The sequence below is a fragment of the Malus sylvestris genome, chromosome 16, assembly GCF_916048215.2.
Source record: "Malus sylvestris chromosome 16, drMalSylv7.2, whole genome shotgun sequence".
Taxonomy (NCBI): domain Eukaryota; kingdom Viridiplantae; phylum Streptophyta; class Magnoliopsida; order Rosales; family Rosaceae; genus Malus; species Malus sylvestris.
The window spans coordinates 22227322-22245423 of NC_062275.1; the positions used below are offsets into that span (position 1 = coordinate 22227322).

An 18102-nucleotide genomic window follows, 5' to 3' on the forward strand; every position below is an offset into this window, starting at 1 on the left:
GGCGGCAGGATTAAGAGAAAGAGAGAGAAAAGAGAAGAGAGAGGAATGGAGAAGAGGGAGTGAGGCGTGAAGATTGAGGAGAGGAAGTGTAAAGGGATATGAAAATCTAGTTTTTATTTAAATATCTTAAACTAGAGGGCACGGAAATATTAATAGTGTCTTTGTAAATTAATAAAAAAAAATATATATATTTGACATTGATGGACACATGCAAATTGGATGGACACCAAAGGCACAAAAGTCACGTTTTTCAAGGTGTAGCTCAACTTTCAAATCAATTGTATAGGTTTTTGACCGGTTTTGGTGCTCCAAAATTCTAAGTGGGACACCAACCCAAATAAAATCATAAATAAAAGAGAGGATTTTTGGAATGATACCAATGTGCGTGGTTTGGTTAAGGGATGTCTGGCATGGCTTCCTAGTAGTTTTATTATGAACCACCCAACCCACTACATATAATTTTTACTTTTATTTAAAAAAAATTAGACATAATGATTTAAAATGTCTTAAGTTATATGGCATATATGCTTAATGTATTTTTAAATTTTGGACTTGTTTGATACTCTTTTTGTATTTTATCATTCTTTTATTATCTTATTCATAGATTTCATACAAGTATAATTTTATTTTTTATGTGTCAATATGCACTTATTTATAAGATATACAAGAAATTTACCTAAATCCGCCTAGGTGCCCACCTAGATCCCGCCTAGCCGCCTAGGCGCTAGGCGCTAGCCTGCCGCCTGACTAGCGCCTAGCGTTTTTTAGAACTTGCATAGAAGTAAACATGCCCTGACAAAAATTCTAGGATTTTTCTTTTTCTTTCTGTTTTGTGATGAATGGCTTCCCACAAAATGGATCCAGAGAGCATCATTTTTCGGGTGGGAATTGGATCCCATCTTAGGATCCTTACATTTTAGTTATTCATCGTGTATCGTACGGTAAAAAATCATATGATTTTTTTATTTAAAATTAAACACAAATAGTATCCGATGAAAATTAACTGTACAGTATACGATAATGAATGAGTAATACGTGGGGATATTAGAATTTATGCGGAGAGCATCCCTTTCCTTGTGAATACGCAACTGCGCGAATCAATGAAAAATGAAATATCAAAGGCGAGGGCCTCTACCCTTTTCCTCTCTTCCCGCCCCGAGTCCCACTGTCCCAGAATCCCCTCCTCTCCTCCATCGGAACCCCTAATTTTCAACCCTTCCCCGACCAACAGCAGTCGCTCACCCAATCCTCTTTTTCCTTCTGTTCTGTGCAAACTAGTTTTTGAATTCAAATTCACAGAGGCTGGAGCCACATAGTTTGTTTGATGGTAAGCAGCTCTCTCCAATCTCCATGCTCCTTCCCTTCTTCCTTTACATTTGGAATTTCTTTAATTTAATTGTTTAGCAGTTTGTGTGTTTAACATGGGTTTTTGTTTTGGGTGGAAAATTGATTAGATTAGAGAAAGACTATATTTTTCAGTAGTTCCAAGGCTTGAAAGTAGATAAAGTTTGTTACTTTTCGACGAAATTGAGGAGAAGAGTATTAAATGTGTGATACATTATGAGTTTGTTATGACTTGTTTTTGTTAGCTGAAATGGAAAGGAACTCGGCAGCATGTGTGATGCAATGGAGCATCGAGCTAGAGAAAGCCCTGCGCTCCAAGAAACCAGGTCTCTCTCTCGAAACCATTTCGGAAGTCGGTGCAAGGCTCCAACAGTTAAGCACGGAGCCAGATGCTTCTCCTGCTGTCCACCACCTGTTCGACCTAATTCCTGGTGAGGAAAAGCTCTTCTCCAACACCATCATTCTTCGCCTTGCCAATGCCTTCCATTGTGGAGACAAGAATATAAGGCTCTCTATTGTCAGGGCCTTTCTGTTTTAGTACCGGAAGAGGAACAAGCGGAAAGAGTATAATGGAGTTTTGTCCAAAACTCGGGTTCATGTGAACGCAGAACTGCTGAGGATAGTTAAGCTTGTGTTTGACAGTGGGGATGTTGAGGATAGGGCATTGGCTTTGGGTCTGTTTGGTTGTTGGGCACATTTTGCTAAAGAGAGTTCGAGCATACGCTACTTGGTGCTTTCTAGTTTGGTTTCTTCTCACGTTATGGAGGTAAAAGCATCGCTGTTTGCAGCAGGATGTTTTGCCGAGTTATCAGAGGACTTTGCATGTGTTGTCTTGGAGATGCTGCCTCATATGATGACTTCACCAGAAACGTCACCTGCTATAAGGTTGGCTGGAGCACGAGTATTTGCCAAACTTCGGTGCTCACATCCCCTTGCGAATAATGCTTACAAGGTTCTTTTGCTATGTTATTTTTGGCCTGAATTTAATTGGAAATTGTTCTTTTAGAGTTTTAGGTATTTGCTTATGAAAAAGATTCGCCTAACACTGCTTTATTCCAGACATGCCTAAAGCTTCTGTTAGAGTCCGCGGATGAGGGTTGCCAGGTTGCAATGCTGGTTTCTCTCTCCAAACTGGCTTCCAGGTCAACCATTCTTATATCTCAGCAGGTAATTGTTTTTGGTAGCATATGGTTTCAGATTTCTTGATCCGTAATACTTATTGGCATCTGAATGCAGATGGATTTGCTTCTCTTGTTTCTTAGCCAAGAAAAACCTCTTCAGCTGCGTGCAACGGCAGTAAGAAGCCTGCATTATATATACAGTCAAGGAATGTGTCATTTTCCTGTAAATGCATATCTTGTGAGAGCACTATTTAACATACTAGATAAACCTCAAGTTCCGTCACTCATACTATGTGATGTACTGCAGACATTACGTAAGGTTGTTTCTCAGTCCTACAGATTAACTTTTTATTAATGTTTTTGCAATTTATATTGACTCACGTACGCATTCTGCAGATTATTTCATGTAAGCTAGCAGGTCTACCCTTCGATGTATTTGAATCTTCTAAGGTGTTAACCGTTGCTGAGAATGCAACTTCATCTCCAATCACGTCTGAGGGCCTGTTAGCTATTTCTGTTTTGGTAGATGTGCCAACGAAACTAAAAGGAAGTACAGAGATGGGGTCTCTTGCACCTTGTTCCTGTCTTCTGCCATCTCGTGTGATCTCGCTTATCATTGATCGAATCACCTTGATGGTTAAGCCAGTTTTGGATCTTTGTCGGACTGAGTCTCCAGTGTTTCAACAAATTAATTGCCTGCTCAATCTTCTTTTCTGTCTAATTCGAGAATATCCGGATCTGCATGTCTTAGTGCTGGATCAAATATATGTTTTGGTCAAGTCTCTCTCATATATGCATGACAATCTAGTCGTTACATCAGAAGCAGATGCATCTATTCGTGATAATGTAGACTTGAAAGGAGAAAAAAGCAGAACTATCAGATCAAAGCTTTTATTTATTGTGTACAGATTTTTGGTGGCCTTTCTTGAAAATCTCATTGAAGCTGGCGCCATCTCCACTGAAGTATTTGACAAAGTGAAGCTTCTGGTCGAACTTGTAAGTCAGAGCAACTTGTTTGGATGTTATACATACACGCTCTACTCTTTGTTGTTACATTGTCGCATCATTTGGGTTAACTTGGCGCATGGGAGTGAGGGAAGTTGCAATCTTGATAAGAACTCGAGTGTATCTCACTTAATGGAGCATGAAATTCGTACAATTGAATGTGCGAACAGGATGCTGACAGAAAACAACAAGTGGCCTGCTTACAGAGTCGGGATTTATGCAGCATGTCAGGGAGCCTGGCTCACTGCCACTTTCACATTCGAGCAGTTAGTACCAAAGGTTCATTCTATTTCCTGCTGCTGCTGGATGAGATCATTAGTTCAATTTTCTGATTCTGAGAGGAAACTCAAGTCTCTGCTGTTGGCAAAACAAGGTTTAGAGACGCATAAATTCGATCTTATACATTTTAGTAATGATTCAGGTGAAATCAGCCAAGATTCAGCTAGTAATATCAGGGAGCATATTAACAGTAGGGAGCTAAAAGCGGCTTACGATGGTCTTTGTTCTTCTTTGGTAACATTAAAAGGTGATTTCAAAATGGACCAAACTTTTTATTTCCAAAGGTGGTTTTTGTCTTTAAGAGCAAAGGTGCTAGGAGCTGTGGTGGATATAGTTAAAGTTCTTGAAAACATTCAATTTGACCAGCACAGCTTTACCAATAATGAACAGGTTGGATACCCTGTATCCTTGAAGAAGTGTACTCAAATATCTGTGCAGTTGAAGAGGCTATCACAAGAATTTGATCTAGTAACAAAATCTTTCATTGACATGGACAGAAAAAGTTCAGGAATCATTTCGGAACTCGCACTATCTTGTTCACTGTTGGCCTTTTGTACTGGTTTTTCTCTTTACATTCCAAGCCTAATCGAATCTGTTTCTATTTTCGGTCTGGGAACAACAGAGAACAACTTAGACTCAACGTTGATACAAAATCTAATTGGGCGTTTGGGGGCCAGTAACCATGAAATCAGTGCAAATCTTTGTCTGCTTTTGAATCCGGGTGGCAAGCCCATTGATTGTTTTCACTTGCAGTCCAGAATCCAAGCTTGTAAGGTTGGTTCTGTAGTGAAAGATATTCTCAGTGTTTGTAGTTCTGTGGTTTTGGGGATTTTTGGCTTGAAAAGTAAGGCAAACGGAGTGCACAACGTGGAAGGTCTCTCCCAAGCAACCAAGGATGGCTTACAACTTCTGTATAGCATCCTAATGAAATGGATGCAAATTCCCTTCCAGACTCCCAAGTACTTTAAATTTAGGTATGATATGCATCTAACTCAAACAATCTTTCTGTTTTGTTGATTTCTCCATTTTGTTCTAAGAATAGATGCATCGAGAAAATCTTACTTTTACTCAATCCTTTAAAGCTTCCATATCGTATATTGACATGGTTGATTATTTAGGATTAAATTCACCATTTAGAGCTTTTTACTTTAGGGTTTTAGTCTTGGATTGGTTAATCGCTTTGATATGATGTTTTAAGTCTAAGATGTTGAGCAAGCCCTAACATCATATTGTTAGTTATATAAAAGTTTTGCTTTTCTGTTTTCACCACCATTCTAATTTTTTCCATTGACATAAATTTCAGGCCTTGCCTGGGGTCAGAACTCTTCGCTGTCAGTGAAATGAGAAACCCAGATGGAATATATGTATCCTCAGGCTTCAACTTATCATTAAATTTGTGCCTTCAGTTAAGAAATATGCCCCCAGACATCCGAGTCCGGTTGAAAAATTTGTACTGCATGGTCTACAGTGGAGCATCCTTTCAGGAGCCAAGAGAAAGTGGAGAAAACAAGGAACAAAAACAGGCTTGGGAAGCTGATGACATTGTAGAAATGAACGAGAAGCTGTTACAGTATGTAACAGAGTGCAGTACAAAAAAGAGTAATAAGCGTCAAAGGGGTAAAAATGATGGCGAGTTTGTGAGTTCGTTCGCACGTTTTGAACTGAACGAAGGAGGGCAAGGGTTTTCAAGTTGCTTGCTTGATGTTTCTGCTTTTCCAGTGGGTTAGGCCTGGCAAACGGGTCGTGTCAGTCGTGTTCGTGTCGTTTTCGTGTAACACCTGTTATCTTAACGGGTCGTGTCGTGTCACACCCGTTATCTTAACGGGTCCTTAACAGGTCGTGTCACTTTACCCAACGGGTAAAGTGACCCGATCCGTCATGACCCGTTATGACCCGTTAAGAAAAATATATATTTTTTCTTAAATTTGCACATACCACACATTGCCACATAAATATTACTTCAAAACATTAAAATACATTTGTCGTTTAAGTACTACATCTACACTCGAAAATAAGAGCCTAATAAAAAAATAATACATACACTACTAATGTATTACAAATTTTAAATGTGCAAGGATATGCAAAATGAAACAGTTTTTGTTTTCAAGGTTGTGAAATCTTTCTCAAAAGTTTAAACCTCAATTTACAAAATCCTCGATTTACATCGATCATCATGAAATTGCATTGGAACTTTGGTTTGATCTATTGCCTTCAAGAGTTATGTTGATGATGTTTTCAGTAAGGTTTTCCACGTCATAACTCTCTTCTGCATAAACTAAGCATAGAAAAACCAAACATTAAAAATCATTCAAATTATGAGAAGTTTACCAAAATAATTATGAAAAAAAATAAAACAATAGTACTATACCATACTTTTATTAAGTATAAACATAAGATTTTGTAGTATCCACTAGTGTAAATATTTTAAATTGAAGATCGAATTCAATCATTGTATTCATATAAGGTCAAGGAGTGTAGTTGTAAAAAATCATCAAAATCGGAGTTAAATTAACCGTTAAATCGTGATTTTTCGTTTATAACTGTCGAAAAATTTTGTCCCGTTACTTGCTCTCTAAATGTTTGTTTTTTGCAATTTTTGGCGTATGCGATCTCGAAATATATACAAACATGTTTGACGGTTGGATCATTGAAACTAGTTTCGTAGAATGAGTATCCCATCAAAACAATAGATTCACTAATACTTAAGAGTTTATTCATACTTTTATTAAGTATAACATAAGATTTTGTGGTATCCACTAGTGTAAATATTTTAAATTGAAGATCGAATTCAATCATTGTATTCATATAGGGTCAAGGAGTGTAGTTGTAAAAAATCTCCAAAAATCATCAAAATCGGAGTTAAAATGACCGTTAAATCGTGATTTTTCGTTTATAACCGTCGAAAACTTTTGTCCCGTTACTTGATCTCTGAATGTTTTTTTTTTTTCACTTTTTGGCGTATGCGATCTCGAAGTATATATAAACATGTTTGACGGTTGGATCATTGAAACTAGTTTCATAGAATGAGTATCTCATTAAAACAATAGATTCACTAATACTTAATTGTTTATTCATACTTTTATTAAGTATAATATAAGATTTTGTGGTATCCACTAGTGTAAATATTTTAAATTGAAGATCGAATTCAATCGTTGTATTTATATATGATCAAGGAGTGTGGTTGTAAAAAATCATCAAAATCGGAGTTAAAATGACCGTTAAATCGTGATTTTTCGTTTATAACCGTAAAAAACTTTTGTCCCGTTACTTGATCTATGAATGTTTGTTTTTTGTAATTTTTGACGTATGCGATCTCGAAGTATATACAAACATGTTTGACGGTTGGATCTTTGAAACTAGTTTCGCAGAATGAGTATCCCATCAAAACAATATATTCACTAATACTTAATAGTTTATTCATACTTTTATTAAGTATAACATAAGATTTTGTGGTATCCACTAGTGTAAATATTTTAAATTGAAGATCGAATTCAATCGTTGTATTCATATATGATCAAGGAGTGTGGTTGTAAAAAATCATCAAAATCGGAGTTAAAATGACCTTTAAATCGTGATTTTTCGTTTATAACCGTCGAAAACTTTTGTCCCGTTACGTGATCTCTGAATGTTTGTTTTTTGTAATTTTTGACGTATGCGATCTCGAAGTATATACAAACATGTTTGACGGTTGGATCTTTGAAACTAGTTTCGCAGAAAGAGTATCTCATCAAAACAATATATTCACTAATACTTAATAGTTTATTCATACTTTTATTAAGTATAATATAAGATTTTGTGGTATCCACTAGTGTAAATATTTTAAATTGAAGATCGAATTTAATCATTGTATTCATATAAGGTCAAGGAGTGTAGCTGCAAAAAATCATCAAAATTAGAGTTAAAATGACAGTTAAATCGTGATTTTTCTTTTTATAACCGTCGAAAAGTTTTGTCCCGTTACTTGGTCTCTGAATGTTTGTTTTTTGAAATTTTTGGCGTATGCGATCTCGAAATATATACAAACATGTTTGACGGTTGGATCATTGAAATTAGTTTCGTAGAATGAGTATCCCATCAAAACAATAGATTCACTAATACTTAAGAGTTTATTCATACTTTTATTAAGTATAACATAAGATTTTGTGGTATCCACTAGTGTAAATATTTTAAATTGAAGATCGAATTCAATCATTGTATTCATATAGGGTCAAGGAGTGTATTTGTAAAAAATCATCAAAATCGGAGTTAAAATGACCGTTAAATCGTGATTTTTCGTTTATAACCGTCGAAATGTTTTGTCCCGTTACTTGATCTCTGAATGTTTGTTTTTTGCAATTTTTGGCGTATGCGATCTCGAAGTATATATAAACATGTTTGACCGTTGGATCATTGAAACTAGTTTCGTAGAATGAGTATCCCATCAAAACAATAGATTCACTAATACTTAACAGTTTATTCATACTTTTATTAAGTATAATATAAGATTTTGTGGTATCCACTAGTGTAAATATTTTAAATTGAAGATCGAATTCAATCATTGTATTCATATAAGGTCAAGGAGTGTAGCTGCAAAAAATCATCAAAATCGGAGTTAAAATGACCGTTAAATCGTGATTTTTCTTTTTATAACCGTCGAAAAGTTTTGTCCCGTTAACTGATCTCTGAATGTTTGTTTTTTGTAATTTTTGACGTATGCGATCTCGAAGTATATACAAACATGTTTGACGGTTGGATCTTTGAAACTAGTTTCATAGAATGAGTATCCCATCAAAACAATAGATTCACTAATACTTAATAGTTTATTCATACTTTTATTAAGTATAACATAAGATTTTGTGGTATCCACTAGTGTAAATATTTTAAATTGAAGATCGAATTCATTACTTGTATTCATATAGGGTCAAGGAGTGTAGTTGTCAAAAATCATCAAAATCGGAGTTAAAATAACCGTTAAATCGTGATTTTTCGTTTATAACCGTCGAAAACTTTTGTCCCGTTACTTGATCTCTGAATGTTTGTTTTTTGCAATTTTTGGCGTATGCGATCTCGAAGTATATACAAACATGTTTGACGGTTGGATCATTGAAACTAGTTTTGTAGAATGAGTATCCCATCAAAACAATAGATTCACTAATACTTAAGAGTTTATTCATACTTTTATTAAGTATAACATAAGATTTTGTGGTATCCACTAGTGTAAATATTTTAAATTGAAGATCGAATTCCATCATTGTATTCATATAGGGTCAAGGAGTGTGGTTGTAAAAAATCATCAAAATCGGAGTTAAAATGACCGTTAAATCGTGATTTTTCGTTTATAACCGTCGAAAAGTTTTGTCCCGTTACTTGATCTCTGAATGTTTGTTTTTTGCAATTTTTAATGTATGCGATCTCGAAGTATATACAAACATGTTTGACGGTTGGATCGTTGAAATTAGTTTCGTATAATTCGTATCCCATGAAGTTCAATGGTGTGTGTGTGTGTATATATGTATTTATTTATTAAGTAGATTTAAATCTATTTATTTTGTATGTATAATTATTATAGTTTTTAGGGGTATAAAATTTAATATATATATATAATTATTATAGTTAATATTTTGGGTATAATTATTATAGTTAATTTAATATATATATATAATTATTATAGTTTTTAGGGATATAAAATTGTTAAATTAATATATATATATAATTATTATAGTATTTTTTTAGGGTTATAAATTATTAAATTAATATTCTGCTTATCGTGTATCGTGTTACCCACGTGTATACCCGAATAAACCCGTTATCTTAACAGGTGCTTATCGGGTTACCCGATAACGACCCGTTTCGTTATCGTGTCGACCCGAACACCTGTTAATTTCGTGTCGTGTCGTGTCGGGTTATCGGGTCGTGTCAGGAATTGCCAGGCCTACAGTGGGTACTTATAGGGTTAAATGGTATAGCTGCTGTATTGATAGTCAGGGTAATTGTTGGAATTTACCCTCTTTGAATGCTGGTCCTGTATTCACCGTACAGACGTTAATTATAACAATGGTCTCTGAATTATAACTCGATTTCTTTTCTTCATTGAATTTAATTATTAAATTGCGATGTCAGCAAATTTTGTTGTGCGTAGTCCACATTTGATAATCTGATTATAAATAAATATAAATATAAAGTCAGGCTGCTCCAATCCGAATATGATTCATTACTAATTGCGGGTGACGGAAGAGTCCCTAAGCAAGCATAGTGGAGAAAGAAAACCCACAACAATGCTCTTTTGCTTCAACTAAAATGACAGATATAGCCTCTTGCTTCAACTAGTAGACCTCCAGCTGTTTGGGCAAATATTTCTCTGGAGAAGGATCCTTGGACCTTGGCACAGCTCCCCAAGGGATTGACACTTTAGATGTATAGTCGGGCTCTTGCATGTTGATGTGCTACAAGAAGAAGACAAAGTTAGTTCTGAAAGGTGCCTTCGGGGGGCCTTAGGTGTAGGCCTTGAGACTCGCAATCAAAACTAACTGAGTGCTAGGCGTGCCATTGCTATCTCAGTATAGTAGATGTAGAAACAAGAGTGTTTTAATCGATTACTTGCGCCCCAAGTTACTCGGACTTCTTGTTATCAAGGGATTGTCTCAAATGGGTTAAGTTTACATTAAGTTCTTTTTCTTGCCTTGTAAACAAGGACTTTTAGTTCATAGTCTTGTATGTTCAAATGAAGGGAGTCCAGATCCCTTTAAGTCATTTGTTTGGTCCTAGATTGCTTTTAATGATAACATATCCATTAAACTAGCCGGATTCGGATACAAATGAGACTCTTAAAGTAGGAAAATAGGTGGAAATAACTTAAATACATACTGGAGAATGCGTTAAGTAATAGATCTACAAATTTAGAAAACAAACAAAGAGCATCGGGCAAGATTTCACCTTGTCTGTCAATGTTGAACCTCTTGCAATCACTTCTCTTTGAATTAATAGGGGTTTATATGCTAAAAGGGGATGGGTGGTAAACAAGTTTACACAAGGGAATTGATACTACGCCACTGAGGGAGATAGCAGAGCTTTAAACTGGAAAAGAGATAGCTTGTCGCTAAAAAGGAATGAATCTGGGTTGATTTCAGCTTTTGGATGCAAATCTGGTTTGAGAGCAAAGTTTGTATGTTTGTTTATTTGATTGGTTGAGTATCCTTGTCTCTTGGGTCTCTTCCTCATTTATAGGCAGATTAGCCCAATTGCTGTATCTTTGTTCTTGCCCGAAAACACTTGGAGGGTAGTGAGTCATCAGCTTTTTACTTGGAATACCACTAGAAAGTGTTCTTTAGTTGGTAGTAGGTTAGTCTTCATCACTTGTCACTTCAATGGTAAACACGTGGCTTGCATTTTGGTTGAGAAGGATTCAATTTGCCTTTGGGCTTGATACTAGGCTTCAGGCAAGTCCCGTTTAATTTGGCACCCTTGGGCTTTCCTTCATCTAGGTCAAATGTTCAAATATTAACCCAAACAATGCCCTCTTTAATGATTATTGAGTCTGTAACCCAAGACACTAATAGTGATTAAATAGCCGTCACACGCCTGTACTCGGGACTTGCACCATTTAAAACATCCATTGAGAACTAAACCTTTGCACTAACCCACGAATTCCATCGTTAATTAACTGCGTACTATATAATTCTCACTTAGACCTTTTGGCTAAATACCTTAGCAACTTCAAACCTTCGAATTCCCAGAACTTCCCAGAATTCTCAGAACCTTCACATTTTCCAAAAACTTCCCTCGTTCTTCAGTTCTTGCCCCCTAATTCCAATTTTCTTCCCATCTTCTTTTCAAAATCATCCAATGGCACCCAAAGTTGCTCGAACTCAATCTCCCTGCGAGACTGGTGAGGGAATCACTACCATGTGTCGCTTACTCAACGACCTTTATCGCATTCGGGCAGGTCTGCATACTGAACTTTTCAACCTTCCCCTCACTACAGCTATTCTCTTTTGGAACTCGGGTACCAACATTTTTGGCTTCAGGATAGACCCCATGTCCCTAACCATCCTGGACATGGCGCAGGTCTTCGGGCTAAGGCCCTCGGGCAGGGTCGTAGATGTTACCCATGACTAGTCATTGGCTTCTACAATATCTTCAGAAAGGCGCATTGCGTCCAGCTTCTGTTTCAGGACTTCTATAGCATTGAGGAGTAGCCGAACAACTTTAATCGCATCGGTAAATTCCACTTGTGAAGATACAGCTATCTTCCCTTGCATTGATATTCATAAGCCCAGACTTCCCTATAGCTTCTATTTTCTTGATCACTTCATCATTATAGGTGTATGCTTCAGGATTAACTACCATGACCTTGTTGGTTTTAGGATCAATGTCAAAGACTTTGGTAGGACTTATGGAAGAAGGCTCTGCTATGGAGGTAAGGATTACAGAGGTGTCTTTTGAAATTGAGAGGTTGGAGGAGCAACTGTTTGTACTTAAGGCTGAACAAGCAACCATAACCAACCAGCCTCACCAGAAGATTGAAGAGGTCAAGAAAGTAAATGTTGAAGTTGAATATGCTGAAGCATAGTTAGCTAATAGTAACATTGCTTTAGAGGAGCCAGGCAGAATTGTCACTATCATGCAGACATACCACTCTAGGATAACTGCCATCACCAAGGATGTAAAACTATTGAGCTGATTCTTATGTAATTTCAACATTCAATGAAATGAAAATGACTTCTTTAATCCACTTTAGCTTGCATTTCCTCCTTGAAATTTAACTATGACGAGCATATAAGCTGACTTTTGGATCTCTTATAATGTCTAAACTTCTTCAATGTAACAATCCCTAACATCCCACAAGGTTAGGTGATATTTCTTAAAAAACTTAGCATTAATTGGATGCCTCTATAAGGTTCCTTCCACATCTGCCAAGTAATATCCTCCCTTGTCTAGTACTTGGTTGATAGTGAAAGCACCCTCCTAAGTCAGACTCCACTTCCCAAAGCCTTTGATTTGAGCTCCCAAAGGTAGCACTGCTTCCCATACTAATTCCCCATCCTTAAAGGTTTTTGAGCTCCCAAAGGTACCATAGCTCTCTTCCCCTCTTAAATTTTATCTAGAGCTTCAATTCGGGCTACATCTAGATCTTCAACTCCTTGACACATAACCTGGATATATTCTTCACTGTGCAACCCAAATTAGTTTTGAATCCTAACAGAACTCATATTTATCTCCATGAGGAGCACAACTTCTTGCCCAAAGGTTATATCATAATGAGTAGTTCTAGTTGCTGTCTTCTTGGAGGTTCTGTAAGCCCACAAAGTATCACATATCTTCTCATGCCACTTCTCTGGATTATCTGTCACCATTATTTTAATAATGTTCACCAAGATCTTGTTGTTGGCTTCTGTTTGACCATTTGAATGGGTGTGGTAAAGACTAGATTGGATTATCTTTATCTTGAACTTACTTGCAAATTCTTCTACTTCATTCGAAATAAAAGATGGCCCATGATCTGTAACAATTGTCTCGGGCATCCTAAATCTGTGTAGGATATTAGTTTCAATGAACTGCTTGACTGCATTTGAGGGGATAGTTTTTACCACTGAAGCTTCTACCCACTTGGTGAAGTAATATGTTGCCATGATTATGAATGTATGTCCTTTGCTAGAAGCTAGATAAATTTGCCCGATAAAGTCCATTGCCCACCCTCTAAAGGGCCAAGGCTTGACCATGGGGTTCAAGGGTATTAAGGGCACATGTTGGAGAGGTCCATATCTTTTACATTTTTCACACCCTTGGGCATAAGCTTTGCAGTCTTTCTCCATCTCGGGCCAGAAATAGCCATATCTTCTAAGCAACCATCTCATCTTAGTTCCAGCTTGATGTGCCCTATAGATTCCTTCATGTACTTTGGCCATTACCCTAATCGATTCTTCCTGGCCCAAACACTTCAGCATAAGTCCATTTGGAGTCTTTCTTAACATATCGTTAACCACATGACATGTTTAGTTGCTTGTCATCTATTTTTGTTACTTGTGGGGAAAGATGGATCTTTCAAATACTGAACAATAGGCATCCTCCAATCCTTTATCTCCATTTCTTCAGTCATCACATCTAGTCTGAATCCCTTTTCAAAGATAGAAGGGAGATTTCTTTTATGAACTTCTATATCCCCTTTAAACTTCCTTTCTTGGATCTGTGCTCCAGAAACCAATTGTGCCATCTTATTGGCAATTGAGTTTGACTATCTAAGGATATGGCTGATTGATATTCCAGTGCCCCAATAGCTCAATAGTTGTGTAGATGCCAAGTAGTAATCTGCCATGGTGATGTGTCTGCATTTGTATTCTCCATTTAACTGATTGATCACGAATTCTGAATCACTAAACACCTCAACTTCAGTTGCCCCCAACTCTATTAAGATTTCCAGGCCAATTATCAATGCCTCATACTCTGCTCGATTGTTGGTAGTCTCTTGATAATCTAGGAGGAATGAATAACAATGGTAAGTACCTCTGGGATCAATGATGACAATCCCAACTCCAGCAGTATTTTGAGTGCAAGAACCATCAAAATACAGTCTCCTAGGAGTGATATAGAGGCTAGTTATTCTTTTTATCTCTTTTTGGATCCATTCTTCTCTGCTCGAGAAGGCTTTGCTTGGTGAGATCCACACATTGGCCACTTCTAGAGTTCCTGGGATGTTGTTAATCTCCTCTTGAGACTCTTGGTGCTCAACCAAGAAGTCTACAATTGCTTGTCCCTTGATCGCTCTTTGAGGCACATATTGAAAGCTGAACTCTGATAGTGCTAGAATCCACTTTCCAATTCTCCTAGTTAGCATTGGTTTTAACAACATGTACTTGATCACATCAGTCTTGGCAATAATGTGGATGTGGCAAGGCAACATGTAATGCCTTAGCTTGCAGGCAGTGAAGTATAGAGCTAAACATAACCTCTCTATTGGTGTGTATCTTGACTCTACCTCAATAAGGATTTTACTGAGGTAGTAAATTGCTTGTTCCTTCCCACCTTCATTGTTTTGGGCCAGCAAGCTTCCCATTGACTTTCCAAAGGTAGAAATATAGTTAAAGGCTTCCCTCTTTGAGGTGGCATGAGTACTAGTGGAGAGGTCAAGTAAGCCTTTATGCTGTCAAAAGCTTCTTGGTGTGATGGGCCCTACTCAAATTCTTCCTTGTCTTTTGATCTCAACAAAGGAGTTAGTTGTGAAATCTTGCCCGCCAAGTTAGTAATGAATCTCCTTAAGAAGTTGATCTTCCCCAGCAGCCTTTGCAGTTGCACTTTATTGGTAGGAGGAGGTGATTCCATTATTGCCCAAGCTTTATTTTTGTTGACTTCCACCCCTCTTTGATGAACAAGAAATCCCAAAAAGTTGCTCGACCTTACCCTAAAAGAACATTTCTTAGGGTTCATTTTCAGCTTATGGATCCTCATTCTTGTTAAGGCTTGTTTGAGGTCTACCAAGTGATGTTCTTCAATTTTAAACTTCACCATGATGTCATCAATGTATACTTCCATGCTATGGCTAATCAAGTCATGAAAAATGGCATTCATCCACTACTACAAAAGGGGATATTACTGTCATATTCAAAACGACACTGATCAAGTCATGAAAAATGGCATTCATCCACTACTACAAAAGGGGATATTACTGTCATATTCAAAACGACAGGAAAAACCCCTTACTGCCGGAATATTGGACAAAATCCGACATTAAATCGTGCAATGTCGGATACAGAAACCGACACCAATGCTACCGTCACAAAAAGGGTATTGACGTCGCTTAGGCACCTTAATCCGACACCATGAAGCAAAGTAATATAAAATAAAAAGGAACAAAGGCGTCGCTTAAAAGAGACATTACCACTGACGTTGCTTAAAAGCGACATAGATAAGGGCCATGATGTCGGTTAAAACCGACATTAAGTAGTAAATAAATAATTAAAATATCACACTTGGTATCGATTCCAACCAACATCAATTCAGTTAAAATAATAAAATACGCAAGTTAACGTCGCTTACAAACGACACTACACATATTAAAAATAAAAATTTTCACAAATCCTCACGTCAGATTGTAATTGTTATATTTGATATATTTTTTCAACTCTTCACATCATTTTTTAATTAATAACAATTACAAAAAATTATATGAAAATAATTCCAACCAATATATCATTTATAGGCCAAGTCTTAGTCAACCATTAACAAAAACTCATAACAAATATTTTATATTTCAAATAACATAGAAAAACTCATTCGTCATAACAAACACCAAATCCGACATTACAAATACAACATACAAAAAACAGAAATAGAAACTATAAACGCTAGCACAAGTGTCATACATAGCCGACAAGAAAATGAACCACACTACTCAGCAGAACCAGAGCCCGAATGTGAACCCGTTCCTTCTCGAGATGCTTCTCGAGTTCCTTCTTGAGATGCTTGTTGAGATCCTCCTTGTGATCCAATAAACCTCGTCATGTTCACATCTAATGGACCACCTGCAAGCATTCTAGAAAAACTTCCAATTGGAACATCCGGGAAAATCCCATTATGAGCAGCCATCTCGAGTCGATATATAGGCATTTGATATGGCAGCTGCTGCATGTATGACATGGGTGGCTGCTGCTGCATGTATGGCATGGGTGGCTGCTGCTGCATGTATGCCATGGGCTGTGTCGGATACATTGGATATGGAGGTTGATGATTATAGCTTGTATACGGATATACAGGTGCACTAGGAGGCTGATTTTGGGGTGACTGTTAGGTTCCTTGTGGGTATGGATATGGAGAAGGAGGCTGACCCTGACTTGATTATTGGGTCCCCGGACTATATACGGTGGTATCGGCTGAATTTTTTGCAGTATCAACTTAAACAGCTGATTCTATTTCTGCTGCTGGCTGCATGTTTCTGCAAGCATAAATTCTAGATCTGCCATCCATTTAGAATGAGCTTCTTCCTTCCTTTTTAATTCATTGTTCTCGGTCAACAACACTGCCATTGAACTCTGGGATGATCTTCTGGAGGAATTAGAAGAAGTTGAGGAAGATGCATACGACACCATATCCGGAGTCACCCCATGTCCATACCCTCGTACTCTATTATGACGCTCAGGACCCATCGTCTCCACATAAACCTGGGTCCTAAGCTCATCACCATCTTCATGCCCAGACTCAATCATAGTTTGAATATTCCCTTCCCTAGTTGCCATGCAATAAATTTTTTATAAATAAGAATTCAACTATAGATAATAAAATTTAATAACAATAATATACTAGATAGAAAAAATTTAATAACAATGATATACTACATAGAAAAAATCAATTACCCCAGGGCGCTTCGATGTTTCATCAATCCAAGTGCGATCCTTTCGAGTATGACAGTGACGAAAAAATAAAACAGGATCCGCCTCCTTCCCATGCTTTTTCCTCTATCATTATAAGTCAAACAAAAAAAGAACAATTTTCACCAACCATCAAATTATAAATAAATTTCTACCAATAATATATTAAATTTAAAAATATCTACAATACTTGAAAATGAACAACCCTTACAAGTTATGCCCTAACTCTTGCAAAAGACTTTGCACCAGTTGTATGGTTCATCGTTTTCAACCGCCGATTATACTTATTTTTTGCAGCAATATCCTAGAAAAAAATAATTTATTAAACACATTACAAACTTTAATAAAATAAATAATAAAAAGTTTACCTTTGTCTTTTCTTTGTTCCAGTAAGAGACCAATTCAGCCCAATGTTTGAGGATCCACATTAGGAGGAGTTTTCCGGTACTCCTCAACTGGTTTATCAGTATAATGTTTTTTTTTTCAATTTATTTCTATACTCCTTACGCGCATGCTCCGCAATATGAAGTGTCATGTGCCAGATCATTGGCATTTTCGCCATATCCTCTTCTTGAAAAATAATAGTTTCCTGTACGCATAAAAAAAAAATCAAGCAAACTAATTATTACTACAAACATTGACTAATTATACTCTCTTCTAGTAACAAAAAAATAATTCTACCTTTATTCTTATCCAAAAAGCTTCTCTGCGATCTTGCTTGATTTGACGGCAATCACTCACCAACGACATATGTCTAGAATCTCTTACCTCTGCCGCTACATGTTTTGAAAATGCATTGGAATTTTCACTTATGCATTTTCCTGACGCATCAAAACAATAAACTTGTTCCTTCCAGTTGGGAATCGAGGGTCCCTGTCCCCGTTGAGTTGTTCTTTATAAACAAAGAAAAAACAATTAAAAACCATGGACCAAAACAAAAAAACTGTAACTACAAACCATAACAAATTAAAAATGAACAACCTTCAACTTCTTCCTCTTCGAAATGGGGATCGTTA

At 36.8% G+C, this 18102-nt stretch overlaps 1 pseudogene; it reads left to right on the forward strand.

Annotated features, from left to right (window-relative positions):
- The first annotated feature begins 1074 nt into the window (after positions 1-1074).
- Positions 1075-5596, forward strand: LOC126608927 (uncharacterized; annotated as a pseudogene).
- The last annotated feature ends 12506 nt before the right edge of the window (positions 5597-18102 follow it).